Genomic DNA, 20,350 nt, shown 5'->3' with positions numbered 1-20,350 from the left:
AAGCAACATATAGCTTTGGCATTTTGTTTAGCATGTAAACTGAGGCTTAAGTGATTCTCAAAAACAAAGAATATTCTGAAACAGTGATGCTTTGAAATTAAGGGCATTCCTTAGCCTCTATGTGACTGTGATGTATGGACTATATAAAATCAAATGTGTTTGGCAATCCAAATCATACTCCGACATATGCATTTTATTGGAATGGAATGTACTTCCACAAGATAGGTAACAAATAACTAGACACAGCTCACGTGGCTATTACATAGGAATGAGAACGAACCGAGGTTCATGCATAGCTTCAGAGCTGAACTGGTTCAGCACTGCCGGCGGAAGTGGGGAGCAGTGAGTGGGATCTTTAAAAAGGAGGAGAGCAGGTCCTTACGTATGCGTGGATGCCATGTGCATCCTGGCACAACATGCGGGTTCTTGAGGGTAGCACCATGGCAGCAGGAAGCTGTATGTGGCGGCTGAGAGCTCTCCTCCATTTTAAAGATCCCACTTGCGGCTGCCCGCCCCCTGCCTCCCCATGGCATTGAACTGGTTTAGACCTCATCAACCCACTTGATTACCTTTCTCATTCGGTGCTTGAAGTGTGGATCATGAAAATGAAGCAAAACAGAAAATTTGAAATTGTATTGGGAAATTGTTGACCTTTTAACCCCATTTAAAATGAGGCAGAACAGAAGATTTGAAATTGTATTGGGAAACTGTTGACCTTTTAAACCCCATTCCCTGTTGATTCAGATGAACTAGTCAACCAGAGATCTTGGTCAAATACATTTTGAATCATGTTTTTTTATCCGAAACACAAATTAACAGCTCAGTCCTATGCACTTGTCTCATTTTGTTCAATGGGATTTACTTCTATTACTCCTATGCAAGTGGGCATAGGAATGCAGCTGTAGTAACTGTCCCAGTGTTGTTCATGGAATTCTTAGACTGTTTTTCAGTGCTTTATGCCACCTTAAGTGGCACAGCAAGGAAATGCTTGACTAACAAGCAGAAGGTTGCCAGTTTGAATCCCCGCTGGTACTATATCGGGCAGCAGCAATATGGGAAGATGCTGAAAGGCATCATCTCAGACTGTGTGGGAGGAGGCAATGGTATACCCCTCCTGTATTCTACCAAAGACAACTACAGGACTCTGTGGGTGCCAGGAGTCAAAATCGACTTGATGGCACACTTACCTTTTCAGTGCTTTGCAAAGGATTAGAAAACAGGTTCTTCTCCCAAGCAGTTCACAGCCTAAAAAATCCCACAGTCAATAAGAGTGCAATGTTTAGAAAAATGCTTTCAAATCAAGCCAATATAGCAATCACAATTATGTTACTGTTATGGGATATTCAAGCCTATATAGCAATCACAATTATGTTATGGGATAGCTAGCTACCTGGCCGGCTGTCTTTTGTCAGTTACTTACTGGGGTAGGATGAAGAGGTCTTGAGGATGTTGACTCTAAATGACCTTGGATGGCTCCTGGCCACATTGAAAAATCTGAGAGAGGTACAGACTTCCCACCACCTGGGAGAGACTCAGAAAAAGGTGTAGGAATACCTGGTTCCCTCCCCCCTCCCCTGCCAGGTGTGTGTGTTAAGTCAGTGTAGAAACATTCAGGCAGCTGCTGGAGGGGAAAGACTCAAGGAAGGATCTTAGTGAGACCCTGGAATGGAGCAGCTAAGGCAGGGCTGCTCAACTACTTCGGCCCTCCAGCTGTTTTTGGACTACAACTCCCATAATCTCCAGACACAGTAGTTAATAGCCAGGGATTATGGGAATTGTAGGCCAACATCTGCAGAAGGGCTGAAGTTGAGCAGCCGTGAGCTAAGGCAAGGAGTCCATTGTAACTAACAATATAGCATCAGTGCCTCATTAGAACATTAATTTTTTTAAAATCTGGTAATAAGGGATTAGTTGTTCAAAACTTAATAAATGGCTTCCGTTTAACCACATAGGTGTGCCACTTTTGTCTCTCTTCTTACTCATACAAACTCTGTTAATTTTGCCATTACTGCAGAGCTCCACATTTTTTCATCTATTCATGAAGCTCTTCTTATTCTTTATATAGTTTCATACTGAAAAATCTCTGTTGTACACCTTTCAACAATGTAAATAAAGATTCTTTCATTTTTAAAAAGTGAATTATGTATTTTTCTCTTACCTTTTTGGGGGGTGGGGGGTTATTTTGATTTTAAATATTAAGTGAAAAAGATTCATAGAGGTAGGGAGGTGGACGGTCAGGGCAACAAGGATACATCTTCATCCTCTCTCTACATCTGCACTTGTTCCCTTGTCCTGATCAGACATGCTGCTGTGATTCATTTCATTCTAAATTTATCCTGGAGGCTACTACTAGGTTCACAGCAGATTCACAGGACTGGTGCATGTCTAGGTATCTTTTTTGTTTGTGACAAACCAACTGGTAACATGAACACAACATTACCTTTAGCAAACAGGGAGACATTTCACTTTGATTAGTCTCTCCCATCTAGATCAAAATGTGCCTGAGACATCTACTTGCAACACGGTTATTAGTTTGGGGAGTTAAACAAATGCTGATCTTGGTAGACCTGCAAAATTACTATGAATTACTGCTGGCAAAATCACATCAGTTGCCCTTTACCTGTAATCTTACACCAGCTGAGAAGTCTGCTAGCCTGTCTAGCCTTTTAGTTTTAATTACCCCATAGGGTTGCTGAATGGGGAGGGTGGAAGTGTTGCTAGTATGATCATCCTTTCTTCCTAAGTTCTCCCTTATGACTAGCATAGCTCCTTCTTCATTCTTTTCTTCTTCTTCTTCCATTTTAACTCAGAGAATCAGGAGGACACTGTTTACCCTTGTTTGTATCTATGATAGCTATCTCACCCACCCCCCAACCCAGGGGTGGTGAAACCTATGGAGGAGTTCCACAGAAATATCCACATACTGTAATTAGATGGGGTGCCAGATAGTTGCAGAATTGTACCCTCTGCCCACCTAGGAATTTTGCCCTTCTCAGAGTGGTGAATTATGGATCAAGCTGCTTTGATCAGGGCTGCGGATGCCACTGTGGGTGGTGGTACACACTGACTTCCCATCCCAGGCAATGGTTGTTGGGCTGCAATGTGTATGTCTGCAGTCCAGAGTCAGTTCAGGAGGGGGAGCTTTAATGCTCCATCAAGCCTCCTGTCTGTGGAGCTCTGTATGCCTTATGTACAGGAGAGGATTGGTTATTTCTATAATTTGTGACAACTTCTGGCTGAACAAATAAATATGACATTCTGGTTCCTGTGGCATTCCTATTTAGGATGAATGTTGAGAGCATCTTTAAAAGCTTATAATCATGCCCCTGCATATGCACAAATACAATTCACTTAAAATTGACCACTGTTCATATGAGGCAATGCAATTGAGTCAATACTTGTATATGTTGCAATTTAGCAAATTATGTCTTATATTAGTCCTTTAAAGACTTCAGGTGGCTTTTGCTAAGGTGCAATTAATTCACTGCCACCACTGCTAGTAAGAAAACCAATAACAGATCTACTCTCCACCAGTCTGTTTCAAATTCTATATTTGTCAGAAATCAGTGGCAGGCATGGAAACCCTAATTTTTTGTTCTGCAACTCTCCACAGTCAGTGAGCCTGTTCTCATGAACACATATTCCGGAGTAGGATGGGGTTAATCCAGAGATCTGTGGTTATCTAGAGAGCTGGGAGGCCACCTGACCCAGCAGCTCTGAACCTGGGTAGCCCAAATCCACTACTCAGTTTAAATGTTAGGTAGGAAGAAAATGGAACCAATCCTACTACCTTATCTTCTGGTTGTCTGTGCTGCTGCATGTATTTAAAATGCTCCCGGATAGCTAGTGGCCATATTAATCACAGAGTCCTGTGGATGGCAGAGCCAGGGAAAAGAGAGCTGCTGCACTTCTGAGGGCTGCCTCTCCGCTGCTCCAGCAATGCATTGTGGTATGGGTGGAGGCCACAGCTCCATGCGGTTGCATGTATGAACTTCTTTTGATGATGGGATGATGATTGTATTTGAAGTACTATACAAGTTACTTTTGTGGCGTATGATTATTTGTGATGGCTGGTCTGACCATGCAAATAATGACTTGATGTTGAAAAACAATAGGCTGGTTCACACAATCATCTGAATCTAGGTTTAATGTAGCTCACCAACACTACCATAATTGTGTGAACCCACACCAAAGCAGGAATCATCTTGGGCTATAAACCACCACGGCATGGGTTCACATAATCATGACAATGTTGGTAACCCACAGATTGTGTGAACCAGGCCACTGAGTGCTGGATGTGCGTGTTTGAAATTGCCCTGGCCTGGAGCTCCATCCTGTTTCAACACAAGGCATCTAAACCTGACTAAACTCTTTCTTCATATAAGGCTCATGCTAGCACTGAAGTCACCCCAGAGTTAGATAGTTGTGCTTCTTCTCTGTTGATGAGCTGGGTAACCATAAAAAAGCTTCAATCACAAAAGCTGGCAAAAGACATCCCTTTGAATAATGTGATTAATAAAGCTAGACTGACTCCAGGGTGCTGTATTGAATTTTGTTATGTATAACAAGGGTCAAAACACTTCAGGCTGCAAACCGCCTGGGAGCCCAAACAACAAAAATGACTGTCAGCTTTGTTCCAGGCATAATATGCATCATATGGAGGCAATAAACTCATAAGTTAGGAAAATATCTAAGGCTGGATGCTGCTTTATGATGAAAGGGCCACATCAGTAGCCCACTGAAATAAATAGAAACTGGATCAGGTCCAAAATGCCTGGGCAGCATATGATAAGGCTGAAATATGCATGAACTGCCTCAGCCACAACTTTGACTTTGGAGTGATGGTTTACCATCTGGACACCATGTGTGATGGGTAAAAATGGAGGAAGCTAAAGAGTCTCACTGTACAAGGCCTTGATTTGATCTATGAGTGTAAAACGTCCAGCTCCCTCTATTCCAAAGTCACTGGAGACTAAGATATACCACAGCTCCAGGTTTATTCTGATCTTGCCATTTGTACTTATCATGTGGCAAATGTGGATCGAAACCGCCTTATACAAACCTCCAGGCAACTTTGCTCCAGCATCGGAGCCATTGAGAAGACTCAGCCTGCAAGGCACTGATTGGATCTTGCTGACCCAAGTCAACTGCAAATATTCCCAAGGCAGTCATCAGGTCTTGCATGAGTAACAGGTTATTATGCAATTGTGCTCCTGCATTCTTACTGCCTTTATTGTTCCCTACCCTTCAGAATGATTTCCTGATGACTGACTTTGTCTTGTCTCCAGACTCTGGCCCTGGTCATCCCATGGTTACCTCAACCAGTTCAGGTGAATTAATTGGTGACAACTCTGCCAGAGGTAGCCAACCTAAGGCTCCCCTGCAGTTGCTGGACTACAACTCCCACCATCCCCAGCCACAATCAATTGCCATGCAGCTCCCGGCTGTTCTGCCCTAGCCCAGTCTTGGCTGCTGGTGAGAACAGCCTCAGTGTATGCATAGGATTGCAAGCCAAATGCTTGAATTAGATTTAGATAGAATTCTACAGCAGCTTCCCTTCTTTCAGTTATGCCAGGTTTCCTGGCCTATTCTTCAGGACTGAACTGTGCACTGGGTTCTCCCAGTTTTAAATGATCTTTAAATTACATGTGAATAATGGTTGGGATGGCGAATGAGACATAAAAATCAGGAATCAGAGTCAGACTATTGTGGTGAGCTTCTGAGTGGGAGCAGTCCCCCTTGACCAACTTCAAAAGAGGATGTTTCCCCCTCATGACCATTTTGCATTGTACCTCTGCAAACAGCTATTGTTCTGAAGCTTTTGTTCCAGCAGTCATAAACAGAGTGAATAAACTTACCACAAGTACAATACATAAAAGGGACCTGTTGGATTAATATTTGCTGAGCTGTGTGGAACAAACACTCCCACCCTGGCAGGAATGAGATATGATCCAGTGAGTCTTTCTTTTCCACATATAGTTTCAGTTTTGACCTACAAAGCCACATCACACTGTACGCGTGACAATTAGCTAAGGCATGCGAAGAACAGACACCCATGCTTCAAGCGTCCTTAAGCCTCTAATGACTGTAAGCCAAAGGCCAATGGATCCTGCTTGCTACCTGACTTGTGGTGGTGTTGGTGGTGGTGGTGGTGGTCACATCTTTCTTTTAACATGGCAGCTTCCTGCACAAGTCAAATGGGCCAGAAGCAAAACTGGCAGTGCTGCATATCACCTCCAAAGGTGGTTTGGAGCATCGTCCTAAACTGGAGCTCCTGTTCATGTGCTATGTGCTGGAAGCTGCCAGGACAGGAGGAAAAAGTGGCCACCAATACACCTGAGTAGGTCTTCAGGGGCATGACTGAATCCCTTGAGTGAATTCTTCCTCTTCTGGGAAGACACAGGTATTTGAGGGTGAAATGGATGGGTGAATATGTGGAAGTGTGTATAATGCAATTTGGATAAGAAAAGGAAATTTAAATAAACAAGTCTATGTACACACATTCTGGGCGTGCACACATTTCCTCCCATAATGTACTTTGTTTCATTTACAAATCAACCTCTAGGCAAAGAAGCATTCTTCAGCTCTCCATCCACAGCAGCCCCTCTCCCTCTCCTTCTATCACTGTCAAATTGCTCTTGCTCTTGTATGATTCAATGTTGTGCACTAGCACAAGCCACTGCAAAGAACATCAAAGGATGTTATGTAAAAAAATTCTGTCTCACCACTCCCTTGTTACTGCTCTCATTGGGGGCAATTCTAAGAGACCTTTGAAAAGACTGGAAGTGCTAAGCCTCCACACACTCGCACACTCGTTGTCAGGCAACAGGTCCTCCTCCTCCTCTCCTCCTCCTCCTCCTCCTCCTCACCCCAGCTACCATATTGTTCCAAATATGTTTCTTTGTATATGTTAATATTTGTTTTGTTTTTAAAGAAATGCTGTTTATGAAAAGAAAAACAGCAAGAACACAATCATTTGGTCTCTCAAGTAATCAGAAGAGCAGAAGATAACTAATTAAAAATAAAGTTGGAGATGTCTGATTGCTGTGTAGTAAATAACTTCAGTGGCCTTTAGTCAGTCAGTAATGAGGAGGAGTAAAAGGGACAGTCCAGTGGGGATCAAAAGAAGTTAAGTATTAAGTATCAGTGGTGATGCCAATTGAAAACCTTAGCCATCGTGCCAATTTTTGCATCCTAACTCCCTATGCAAAAGGGGAATCTTGGCCAAAAATGACAGTAAATGTTTCTAAAGGGAAGTGGGGGAAGTGGTGTAGGTGCTGGTTTTACTTGGACTGTGATAACATACTGCTTCATTATTGTACAAGGGCGCTGCCAAAAAATTCAAAAAGATAAAATGTGGGAGGTGGGCAGTGACGGTGGGCAGGAAGACAGACAGCAGAAGGACCAATATTTCCCCACAATATTTCCCAATGCAGACTTGTGAGAGCCTAAACAAATAGGCAAGGATATAAGAAGAAGAGCCCTGCTGGATCAGAATAAGGACCATCAAATCCAACGTTCTCCTTCTGACAGTGGCTAGCCAGATGCCTCTGGGAAGCCCACAAGTAGAAACAAAAGCAATAGCCATTTTCTGCTGTTGCCCCCCTCCCCAGCAATTAGTATTAAAAGCTAATCTGCCTCAGAACATGGAGGTTCCACATAACTATGATGCTTAATAGCCAGCAAAATACCGCTCTTCCATGAATTTGTCTAATCCCCTTTAAAAATCATCTAAAGCAGTGACCATCACTATATTTGTGGCATCAAATTCCAGAAATTAAGTATATATTATGTGATGTAATTTCCCCTATCTGTCCTGAATCTGCTGCCAGTCACTTTCAGTGGATGAGCCTTCTTAGGATGGGAGAATAATATCCCTCTCTTCACTTTGTCCATACTATTCATAATTTTATAAATCTTTATCATGCCTGTTTTTCTGAACTAAAGAGCACCAAACACACTAGGCTTTCCTTGTAAGGAAAAGTGCTCCAGCTCCCTGATCATGTTAGTTGTCCCTTCCTACACTTTTCCCAGCTCTGCAATTTCCTTATTGTGATGCAGTGACCAGAAGTGTACACAATATTCCAGGTGTGGCCACACTGTAGGCTTGTATAAGGCTATTACATCACCGGGTGCTATCTGGCAGCACACTCCTGGAAGGGGACTTTTTCCTGGGCTCACCACAGGACCTTAAGGACAGCAAACGAACCAACAGCTGCAATTACAGTATCTCTCTTAGTTGTCTCAGCAACATCGTTTTTATTGTATTGTGTAACTTATTGTAAGTTGCCTTGAGTATCTTTGAAATATAAATCTTTATATCTCTCTTTATAAATCTTTAAAATAAACAGCAATAATCACATACTACTGGCAGGTATATTTTTAGTCCCTTTCCTAACAATCCCTAGACATTTTCACAGCTGCTTCACACACTCCACCATGACCCCAGTATCTCTTTCTTGGTTAAGTACCATCAATTCAATCTACATAAGTGTATAGATATGAAGTTGGCATTCTTTTGCACCCATGTGTATTATTTTATACTTACTAAACATTGAACCTTATGTGCCATTTTATTGCTCATTCACCCAGTTTGAATTAATAATAATAATAATAATAATAATAATAATAATAAACTTTCTTAGCCACCCCATAACACATTGTTCTCTGGGCAGCTCACAACACAGCATTAAAACACTGAGTAAAAACACATAAAACACATGCAATTACAACACAGTTTGAAGAGATCCTTCTGGAACTCTTCACAGTCCACTTGGGTTTTCACCATCCTGCATAAGCTGGTATTGCCTACAAACTTCACTGCTTTACTGCACACTCCTAACTCAAAATCATTTATTAACAAATTAAAAAGCACCAGTTCCAGTATAGATTCATGTATTTCTCCCCATTGTGCAAACTGTCTGTTTGGTCTTATTCTTTACTTCTTTTTTTGACCAGTTACTAATTTGTTAGAGGGCCCACCCTCTTATTCCATGACTGCCATGTTTACGTAGAAGCCTTTGGTGAGAGATTTTGTCAAAAGCTTTTCAAAAGTCCAAGTATACAAAGTCTATCATATCTCCACATACTTGCTGACATTCTCCCGTGGCGTAGCAAGGACAGAAGGGATCCGTGCTCCATAACTGAACTTTGCCCAACCCCCTTTTGGCGATGGGTAGCCAGTGACCAGTGGAGGAGGTGATACAGTAAGTGAGGGCCCTCAATAGGGTCCTCTTCTCGGGCGGGGGGGGGGAGCCTGGGATGGCCCATGTTCTCAGAACATGTCTGCCCAATTACCGTTATATCCTTGGCACTCTCAAAGAACTCTAAAAGGTTTGTGAGTATGACATTCCTTTGCAGTAGCTATGCTGATTCTTCTTCATGTTTTATAATTTTCTGTACACTGCCTAGAGATTTTTATACTAGGTGGTATATAAATTCAACAACAACAATAATAATTATTATTATTTTGTCTTTAATAATGCTTTCCACCAATTTACACTGAACAAATGTTAACCTATTTGGCCTGTAATTTCCAGGATTCTGCCCCACTGCAAGAATGGTGCTACCTCAGTGTTACTTTCTAGTCCTCTAGTATGGTGACCCATTTTAGAAGGAAAATTACATATCAGAAACTCAACAGTTTCACATTTGAGCTATTTAAGAACTATCAGGTTGATGTTTTCCCAACCTGACAATCTATTAATTTTTAATTTCTTGACAAGCCCTAGTATATAATCTCATGCCACCTTTATTTGACTCAGTTCCTCAGACTCCTTCTCTGAAAACATTGGTCTAGGCACAGGTACAGTATCTGCCCTACAACTTCCACACTGAAGACAGATGTAACGATAACTATAGACAAATAAGATTTAATATGGAGACATATTTATGTTTGAAAAAAATATACTGGAAAATATGTCATTTACTGTTTCAGTATGACTATGAGTAGCATGGAATTGCCAACCCTCCAGGACGGGCCTGGAGTCTACAGGAACTGGCATCAGTCTCCAGGTTACTCCTGAAAAGTGACCCTGAAGATGGGTCACCCTGAAGGGCTCTATATTGGAAACAAATGTTGAGGGGGAAGGTTTCCAGGGATGATTTCAGTCAGAATTGGCAACCGTAGACTAGCATGTGTTGTGAAGAAGTTCTGCCCTCTTCTCTGAAATCTGTTTCATGTGTGCTTTTTATTAATCTCTGGGTAAGAATTTTGATAGACTCACCACCTCCAGGGTGTGGTTGTGGTGTCCTCAGCTTATTTCAAGGCCTTCCTTGTTGTTTCCTGCGTGGGTGTGCTGCGGTTTTTGTTTCTGAGAGGGAGTGTCATATGATGGGTCAGCAACTTCTGATCTTTCTGTCTGAGTTCCACTTCCTTCCTGCGTTTGATAAACAGTCAAAGGAACTATTTATGTGTGCATATGTTTGTGTGTGTCTCTTGCTGTGGCTTTTCCAAGGAGGTGGGTGGATCTCCCTTTGTCACTTTTGTTTTATCTCCACTGCACCCATTGACTGAGACAAGGCTTGCATTTGCTTCCAGGTGTCAGATTATGTGATTCCATAAAGATATATCCAAACAATAGACTTTAAACTTTTTCTTTGACCAGGAAACTCTTGGACTGATAGCTCTAATCTGTGTATGGGGGTGGGATGGGGTAGTGGCTAAGTATTTCTAACAGAATTCACAGCAACTAAACTAGATTTCCCAGAATTCTTTGGGGGAAGCCATAGTGGTTCAACTCATATAAAACTTCATTCACTGAAGGAGGTTCTTTGTCTGCTTTACACTCTCCTATGCAGCTGCTGAAGCAAGGTGAGTTAGTAAACTAACTACAATAGTAGATACAAATCACAGTTACCATAGTGGTGGTAGCTGTGGTGGTGATGGTACACATGCACATATACTACATTTCTAAAAGATATCTCAAACTATTCCCAAAAGGCAAGAAGTGGACAGGCATTGTTCCTTGACAGCTGGGAGTAGATACCAGTGTCCTTTTACCCCATCCCTTTTTGTGTGGCTATCTCCACAACTGTATTTTTCAAAGAAGCTGGGTTAAGTTTGGCAGTCTGGGATATGATTATTTTGTTATGATGGCTATCACTGCATTTGGATTTAGCTTCTCTACTGCTATAACACTTTAAAAATGTTTTGGAAGTTTTTACATTATTAATAATTACCTAAACCTAACCCCACCTATTACAATTCCTCTCTCTTTTCTCTCTCTCAGTTTCATAGACAACCTAGGTACTTCACATGACACTCGTAACGCCAAGAAACACTAAACATAGTGCATACCAGTTGATGTGTGGCCTCCACATAATTGATTCCTGAATGACTTTTCCAATGGAAAAACTGGAGGACAGTATCAGGTATTGTAATTTTGAGTATAGTATGTCTGGGGAGAGGAGACAGGAGTGTGCCAGCTAGCCATCCTTCTCCATGCTGACATGCTTCATGGCCACATACTCTGCCTTTCCCAGTGATTGTCTTCATAGGGGTATGGCTAGTCAGCACACTTCCCATTCCCCCTCTACCCAGGTACACTGTAGCCCTCTTCGGATATTTTCCCTGAGCCTCCCAATCACTGAAGTGCCTGCTATAATGCTCACTGTGTTCGCTGCTTCAAATGAACACTATAAGCATGAGTAGCTCTCCTAGAGGGTGAGTGAGGGATGTGCTGGAGGGGGGGATTTCCGGTGTGTTGTTGGAGGCTGTGCATGAGTATAGTCTCCAAAAATAACATGTGAAGAAGGCTTGTATCTCAAAGTATAATGAGTGAACAGAGCTAATGTGGGTATAATGTCATACTGTGGAATGCACTCCCTGCAGAAATCCATAATCTGAATTCTTTATTGGCCTTTAGGAGAGCCCTTAAGACCTATCTGTTTGGCCTGGCCTTCCAGAGTTTTAAAATTGTTTTAATTGTTAATTGGCTTTATATTTTTTCATAGGTTGTTTTTTTTAATTTTAACCGTTAATTGATTTTAATTGTTTTTATTTTAATGTAAACTGCCCTGAACCATTTCTGGAAGGGTGGTATAGAAATCAACCAACCAACCAACCAACCAACCAACCAAACAAACAAACAAACAAACAAAATACTGAACGTATTATACTAGTGTGATGTCATACAGAACATGGAAGAGAATGATGCCTTTGTGAGAACAGTTTGTAGAAATGATCATGTGAATACCCCAGAGGATATTCTGGTGATGGTGTTCTTGTAGAATGTGTCACATTATTCTGAGATACCATACAAGCTAGTTTTCGTGCTAATTGGATCTGCGTATCCACACTTTTGATCCAGTATTCTTTTCCTGTGTCTCATAGCGTGTATGACTATGTCTTTAAAATCCCTCTTTGATTTTAGTAGGGTGGGAGTCTATCATGCCTGTAATATGCATAACAACTAAGCTTTCTTTTTAATAGGAACTACTTTGGTACCCTATGCTATGTATTTCTGGTTGTGGAAAAGGTACTAAATATATCAGTCTCTCCATGTACCAGTACATGGGACTCAGTAGTATTAAATACAGAAAGCTGTTAATATTCTTTGGCAGCTTCCACTACAGATTCTCAATCTACAGGTAGACCTTAATATTCGCAGATTCATTATCCGCGAATTTGCATATCCACAATCAGGTAAAAGACACCCAAACTCGGCATACGTGGGGGAAAAGGGAAAAAACCCATGTTGACCTCACAAATCCACAGGTTGGGGGTGGTTTGAAATGACTGTGGAGGTAATTTCCAGCCACTATTTTGTGTCTCAGAGCCTTAAAATGGCTCCCTTTAAAAAAAAAGAATTGTTTGGTCAATTTGGGGGCATTTCAAGGCACAGTGCATCTTGTGGGGAGCAGCAAAGCATGGTAAGGAGCTCCCTCTGTCCCTCCCCTGCGCTTTAGCCAATTTTTGGATTTTTTACCATTATCCTGGTGACTGGGAACCTAACCCCCATGATTTCATAGTCCCCAATGCCTCGATATTCACGGTTTCCATATCCGCAGTTGCAGCTGGGAATGGAACCCCTGCGAATATTGCGGTCCTCCTATATTCAATTTTAAGGACCACTTCACACATTATAGGTTTCAGATGTATACCTACAAATACTGTCTGTGAATGTCATCAACAATTGTTCACAAATTACATTTATGACAAAGGAATATTGTCAGAGAGCCAAGATTGGCTTCAGTTTCCTGTCGAATGCATCTACTCAGTGATAAACCTGGCTCAGTTGCTAGGTTACTTGTATGTTTCCCCCTTTTTTAGTTTCTTACTTAGAGGCCTTCGGCATTTGTCACAGGATTGTCCAGCAAGCGTCACTTCTGATCGTTTGTTTACCATAAAATGAGAGTGGTGTGATGCTTGGGGTCCTGTGAGCCCCAAGAGCTGGTCTAGTGGTGGTGTTGGCTATAAGCCAAGCAGGAAAGGCTGACGGTCTGAACAGCCCTACTTGTTTAAAAAGGAAAATGACAAACCTTTGTATGGAAAATATACACAGCTGTCAAGTGGAGACCACAATGCCCATTTGTCTTTGGCTGGAACAGTTGTGCTTCTTTTCAGATATGGCTGAAAACTGTATGAACTGGCAGGAGAGCTGCAGTTCTAGCATAAGAAAGAATAACAGATCCATTATTATCCAAAACGATGATTCAACCAAACCTTTTCTGGGTTTCTGTTTTAGAAGCCCTCATTCATTTGCAATCCCACCACTTTTCAAGCCCTGCTTTGGCAAACCATCTCACCTGGAGGCTTTTCAGACAGCAGGCTGTCTGAGGCTTTACTGAGAGTTCGGGGGCATAATGGATACTGGGATTCAAAAAGAGGTTTTTTTTTTACCCCGGACATAAATTGGGCTAGGTTCCAATATGGAGGGAAAAACCCATGTGTGAAGTGCTCTCTGAAATATTGCATGGACTTCAGAGTAAATCTGCACAATATGTGAACGCACACCCACACTTCCACAGTAAAGTTGTGGTAAAGTTGCTGTCTGAAAAGGCTCCTGGAGTGATTTCCCATTTACCTCTAATTTCTTCCCTGTGGAAGCATGGCTGCTGCTTCTGCTGTTTTGTTTGTGCTCAGGGTACAATGAAGCACTGGAGAGGGTTATTTCATTCATTCCCGAAAGGCTCTTTGGACGTACAGAGGATGCGTTGTGCTGAAGTGAAAGGCATCTTTCAAGGAGCGTGTCATCTGCCCCCACTTGGCCTTGCTGTAGGACTGGAATCAAAATACCATCTCAGACTTTGCAGCACGATTCATTCAAGCCACTTTGGATATCTTCCCCTCCGCTCTCTCTTCTCCAAAGCCTGTTGAAATGTTCCCAGAGGCAATGACCATCTTCTCTTTCATCGTGCTACCCTGAAGATACCCTGCCACGTCTGAAACGATGCCTCTGTTTATGGAAACACAGTTGCAAAACAGTTGCATTATGGATTCCAAAATCTGTCTATAGCAGCACAAGAATAGTGGCACCATAGAATCCTGAAAGTTTGTTGTGGCAGGAACTGGCTGTCAGAAAATCAGTCTGTTTTCAATACTTGCACAACCATTCAAGTCAGTTGGTGACATGGGACTGTTGTGAGGATAAACTGGTGTAACTCCCAGGTATGGCTTCCTGAGGAGAAAGAAATGTACCTAATTACTTGCCTTTATTTATGGATTATGAAGTTCATAGGGAGGATCATAATGCCTGAGAACCCCCAATTTGCCTATTGAAATCTCCTTGTTTCCCTGCCAATCCTTTTATTTTTGTTTACAGTGAGGAAAAATAGTTTGTGATGGTGCTTTGACACATAGCATCTTACTGTAAAACCCATAGGTGGGCATGCTTCCTTCCGTTTTAAGGTGCCTGCGATAAGGACATATTCAAGTCCCCACCACATTCTTTGGAAAGGACAGTCCCACTTCCAGCACTGTTTGTTCAAGCAAGCAAACCTATGCTATGGTTACAGTGGCCACATTTCTAGATGTATTAAAATTCTAGAACTTTCTCTGATCCAGCTGTGACATCCGTTTAACCACAATGTTGTACTTCCCCTTTTGAATGCTGTAATTCTCCCTCAGAACACTACTGTACAAAATGCATTGATCCACAGACATCAACCCCACTATGAAGACATAAACCATTGCTTTGTGTGACAGTCAGAGATAGACTGACTGAAAATGCCAATAGCAGACAATATATTCTTTCTTCCAATTGAAAACAAGTCTGGTATTTCAGGAGGAGGGGAGCAGTGGGCAAACCAATGGAATGTTTAATTGCTGTGCATATATAGAACCTTCTGAAGAAGAAGAAGAAGAAGAAGAAGAAGAAGAAGAAGAAGAAGAAGAAGAAGAAGAAGAAGAAGAAGAAGAAGAAGAAGTAGTTCTCAAGTGGTTTACATAGAAAAATTAATATTACATAAATAACATGGTTGCCTGTCCCCAAAGGACTCACAATCTAAAAAGAAACATAAGACAGATAGCAGCAACAGTGGCTGGGGTGTGTGTGCTGGGGTTGGATAGGGCCAGTTGCTCTCTCCCTGCTAAATATAAGAGAATCACTACTTTTAAAGGTCCCTCTTTGCTCAGTAGTTAGCAGGGTCTTTTGGTCCTGAATCCCCAGAAGGTATTTTGATCCTGAATCCCCATGCCTGCAAGCCATACTCAGTGCCACCCCTTATGGGGTACGGGGTTTGGGGTGAAGGGACCTGCCCCCTTTGGGGTGAAGGGACGTCAGATGGCATGTCCTTGCTCTGGAATGGGGCTGCATGCCCTGTTTCAGAGCAAATGCTGGCCAGCGCCCGGTATTTGCTCTGAAACAGAGCACACAGCCCCATTTCAGAGCGAAGCCATGCCCCCTGTGTCAGGCTTTCCCCCCTCCCCCAGGCAAGCACACATGGTGGCGTTGGGCAGCTGCCACGGCTGCTGCGCGAGCCTCCTCCTGGAGCCAAGCACATGGGCAATCTGCGAGGCTCCCCGCCACTTGCTGACACAGGGGGACCCCTCCATACGTGGGGCCCGGGAGGCGGGGCCATACTATACTGGAAGTTAGTTCAGATGTTACATTGTCCAGAGAATGCCCATGGGTGCACCAACACACCAGTACAGATTATGACACTTTCCCCATACAAATTGTGCACTGAGTCAATGATTTCAAGGTTCAGTTCTAGAATGCTAATAGACCAGGGGGATTAAACAGACAGCTGCCTTATACTGAGTCAGACCATTGGTCCATCTAGCTCAGTATTGTATACACTGACTGCCAGCAGCTTCTTCAAGGTTGCAGACAGGAGTCTTTCCTAGCCCTACCTGTTGATGCCATGGATTGAACCTGGGAACATTTGCATGCAAGCACATGTCCTACCATTGAGCTGCAGCACCATCCTCATGTTTATGTATCATACATCTACATTTTCTATATTTATCTATATCATACATCTACATTATCTATATATATTTCACTTAGGTATACCCATCACTAATCCCATGTGTGGCAGCTCTCGTGAGAGTTCGCAAGTAGCTGCTGGATAGCGGCAGGGACAGGAGGATGGCAGCCAAGCAGGTCGGCTGGTGGGCGGGGAGGGACAGATGTGGGCTGGCTGGCTGGCTGGCAGGCGGTGAGGGAAAGTGCTGCTGGAGGGCGGTGAGAGAAATTGGACTGGGAAGGGGAGAACGGACTGGGGCAGAAGAGGAGGGAGGATGGACTGGGGCTGAAGGGAGGGAGGGGAGATCAGACAGACTGAAGGGGGGAGAATGGACTAGGGCTGAAGGGAGTGGGGAGAACGTACTGGGGCTGAAGATGAAATGAAGATGAGGGGAGAGACAGGGAGAACTAGGGGTGCAGATGCTGGATCAGCCAGTTCTTTTTAATGCATATCCAGAGAAGAATGAATCATGAGCATTCAATTAGCTGGCTGGAAAATATGATGAATAAAGCCTTAGAGAAATTTGTTCAAGCCCATCCTAGACCCAAGATAATCTAGATTGGGGGTGGGTAGACTTGCTGAGTCTACGTTTTCTACTTTCTTTTTTTTAGGAGAACCCCAACATGCACCAGCTGGAGCCAGGGGCAAAAATAGTGGCTCAGGGGGCCGATACAGACTGAATGAATAGGATGCCTCTGAGCACATGCTCAGAATTTGTTTTCGTTACCAGAACTGAGCTCACAGTTTGCACACAAATAACACTCCTGGTTTTCCTCTCGCCAAGTTTTCTTTGTTTCTGCAGCCTAAGTTGGGTGGTTGTGGTAGGCTCTTTTGTTGTTGCAGGTATTAAAGAATTGGGACTCAGGAACCTCTCCTGAACTACTGCAAATCACTCCAAGATCTACCAGTAGATTCTGATCTGCATATACAGCTAGTCCAAATTCAGGCTAAAGTAATCCCAGCAGAATAAAATGTATCTACTAGTTTAAAATGGGAAATAATCCAAATTATAATTAACAGTTAACATTAGTGACGTTATGAGAGTCCATGTAAACCCAGTTTAAGGCTACCAGATCCAGAATCTTAAAGAAGGGAGACCTACTTTTCATAATGGTTATATACAGACATATTTATGCAACTTTTTTGCAGAAACATTTATATTGGCATCACATATGTTTACCACCAACATTTCTCTAGGAAGCACTTGTGCAATCAGTAACCAGACTAGCAACATTAGTAAAGTTAGAAGAGCCTGTGTGTAATAGTGGATGAAATGTTGGATTTGGACCACAGAGGCTGGGACCCGATCCCTGTTCACCCATGAAGATTATTGTGTGGTTTGGGGCAAGGCAAGACAAACTCTCTGAGCCACACCTACCTCCCAGGCTTGACTTCCATAGCCCCCATGTACATTACCCTGAGATCCTCGGGAGAAAGGAGGGCTATCCATGCACTAAATCATCCCTGACATCTTCAGCACTTTATAGTCATTCTGGAACATGTATATGCTCTGCCCCCTCTGCCCTATGGGCAGGACCTGGACTATGCTAGACATCGTTAAGCACCATTGAAAAAATTGTGGCATAACCCATTAATTTCAAACCCTGTCATGTTTGACAGTCTGGATCCTGTCCTATGTGTGTTTCATTGCATGTTTGCAACGTGCCTATGCACATATACTTCTATGGTCATAGGTAGATTACATATGTGCCAATGAATGCATGTAGGGCAGGGAGTGGAGCCTGCCACTGCTTTGCTACTTCCTGCCTGATGTGCGTTTATTGAACATGTGGAGCTTTTCCCAAATGTGTGATGAGGGCTTCAGTCACTGACAGAACTAATTGCCACCTATGTGTAAATTTCTCTAGCCCTGTTTGCATGTTATGTTCAACACATGTGCAATCCATGTACAGATATGTATGCATGTACAATTATTTACATTCTATGTTCAACAGACAGTTGCGAATTTCCTATTTGTACCTTGCATTAGAGGGGGCCTGTACCCAGCTTCACTTTCAGAATAAATACACGTGCACTAATTCACATAAAAATATGCACACGTGTTCATGTACTTGTACAACATAAGGAGGGTATTCTCAAGATCACTGGAAAGCAGGCTAAGGGAGCTCGCTTTCCAGTCATTGTGAGAACCAGCAGGCTCACAGGCGAGCCTGGTGGATTCCTGGTGGCTAGCCCGCCAAAGTAGCCCTCCCCTTAGCCCAGGTTAGTGGAGCGAGTGCTCCTCTAACCTGGGCTTCCTGGTTGTGTATTGCCATGGTGCGGCTCCGCGGTGTGGCAACACATGAGGAGACCCCCTGGCCGGGAGGCTGTAAGTAGCCTCCCGGGCTCAGGGGTCTCTCCAGCATGCCCCGCGCGCTCACGTGGGGCATTCTGGAACTTCCAGGGGCCACATGACCCCCAATCCACACAGCCCCCCTCTGGCTCCGTGATGGAGTCTTGTGGGCGGCTGATTCGGCTGCCCGGGCTGCTGCATTGATAATCTGCCCTCCCACTAGCCCAGATAGCAAACTTGGGAGTCACTAGGATCAGCACAGGTGGCACCGTCCAAATTAAAAGATGGACAATTAAAAAAAAAAAACACACATTGTAAAGTTTTCTTTTGCAGTCCTGCTTTCTTGACTTCTGGTTTAGAACTAAAAAAAGCTAAAACCAGCTCTTGCAGGGATGCATTCTTAGAAAGCCCACTCTCTGGCCCAAGTCAGTTAGCTTGCAAGCTGTGGCTCTGCAGCGGGGAAGGGAAGGCACCAACACAGAAACCAAAGAAAGAAGAAATCTTCAAGGTGCACTAAATATATTAAGGCCCAATGCATGGCAAATCATAAGACTCTTCTTCGGGGGCAGCTGACCCATATCTCCAGGGAATAGCTGGAACAATCACACATGCTGTCTCCTAGAATAACTGAAAATTAGGTCATGCTGAGATGGGCCAGCCTAGAACAGATAACAGCTATATTGTGATGGCCAAAGTGTATCATGGCCCATAGGAGAACTATCAACTTTACTGCTTCTCAGAGCACCATGAGGCTGAAGTGCAGGAGGGAGAAATGGCCACCAGCAAATTCAGTGAGCTGGACGTGAAACTGAGATCCTGCTTTACATTGCCCAAATTCAAATGTAACACAAAACTGGAGTTAAACGGGGCAGAGGTTGGAGAGTTTGGAACTCCATTACTTCTGAATTCATGCAATCGCGGTTTCAAGCCAAAAGTGACCTTTGGTTTGCCTCACCAAACTCCAATTTGAACCTTCGGTTTGCAGTAAGGTTCGCAGGCCGGGACCTCTGTTTGGCTGCTGAAGCGTTATGTCTGAACCCAGATGCCGCCATAACTGTGGTTTTGTGCCAGTTTTGGAACCACAATAATAAAGGCTGCAGTGCAGAACCGCCCAGGGACATGGTTGCTCTGTGCACACCATGGCTCTCATTGGCTGCCTCTCGGCCACAGCGCCACCCCCTGCCCTTATCCTCTCTCTTCCCCATTCTTCCTGGCAACAGCGACACATTTGGAGAATTTAAAGAAACACAAACCTTTCAGCTATTCTCAGCTTTCTGCTGTTGTCAAGGGGGACTGTGCATCATCTCCCAGATCCAGAGGTTGGAAAGACAGGGATGGTGGGCAGTGGGGAGGCAGTTCCACCCATGGCTACATGTCTTGCCACTCCAGCCAAGCCAACAGCCATCCATGTAGAAACACAGGTGTGCACCACACAGCGCTGCATGGCAGTACTGCACCCAGCAGGGCCCCCTCCAATTGATCACTGTGCCCTTCACCCATCCATTGTGCAATCCTACCCATACACGAGCCTCACAATTGTTAAGAAGGTTGTTTATTAACTTCTGAACCAGCAGGGATGCTTGGATGAGGGAGTCGGTGCACCAGAAGAACCTTATTCTGCTACAAGAATAGGGCACAGATGTT

General features: G+C 43.5%; 1 long non-coding RNA gene across 1 annotated transcript in view; it reads left to right on the top strand.

The window, feature by feature from the left end:
* Positions 1 to 15,732, top strand: part of LOC128341645 (uncharacterized) — a 57,861-nt gene extending 42,129 nt beyond the window's left edge. Inside the window, exons 4-5 of the long non-coding RNA XR_008314499.1 lie at positions 11,232 to 11,373; positions 14,051 to 15,732. This is a non-coding gene — a long non-coding RNA (uncharacterized LOC128341645). The remainder of the gene's footprint in view (positions 1 to 11,231; positions 11,374 to 14,050) is intronic.
* Positions 15,733 to 20,350: the final 4,618 nt, after the last annotated feature.

This window comes from Hemicordylus capensis, chromosome 2 (assembly GCF_027244095.1).
Source record: "Hemicordylus capensis ecotype Gifberg chromosome 2, rHemCap1.1.pri, whole genome shotgun sequence".
NCBI lineage: Eukaryota > Metazoa > Chordata > Lepidosauria > Squamata > Cordylidae > Hemicordylus > Hemicordylus capensis.
The sequence above is the reverse complement of the archived record's forward strand: the minus strand, read 5'-3'. Positions and strand labels throughout refer to the sequence as shown.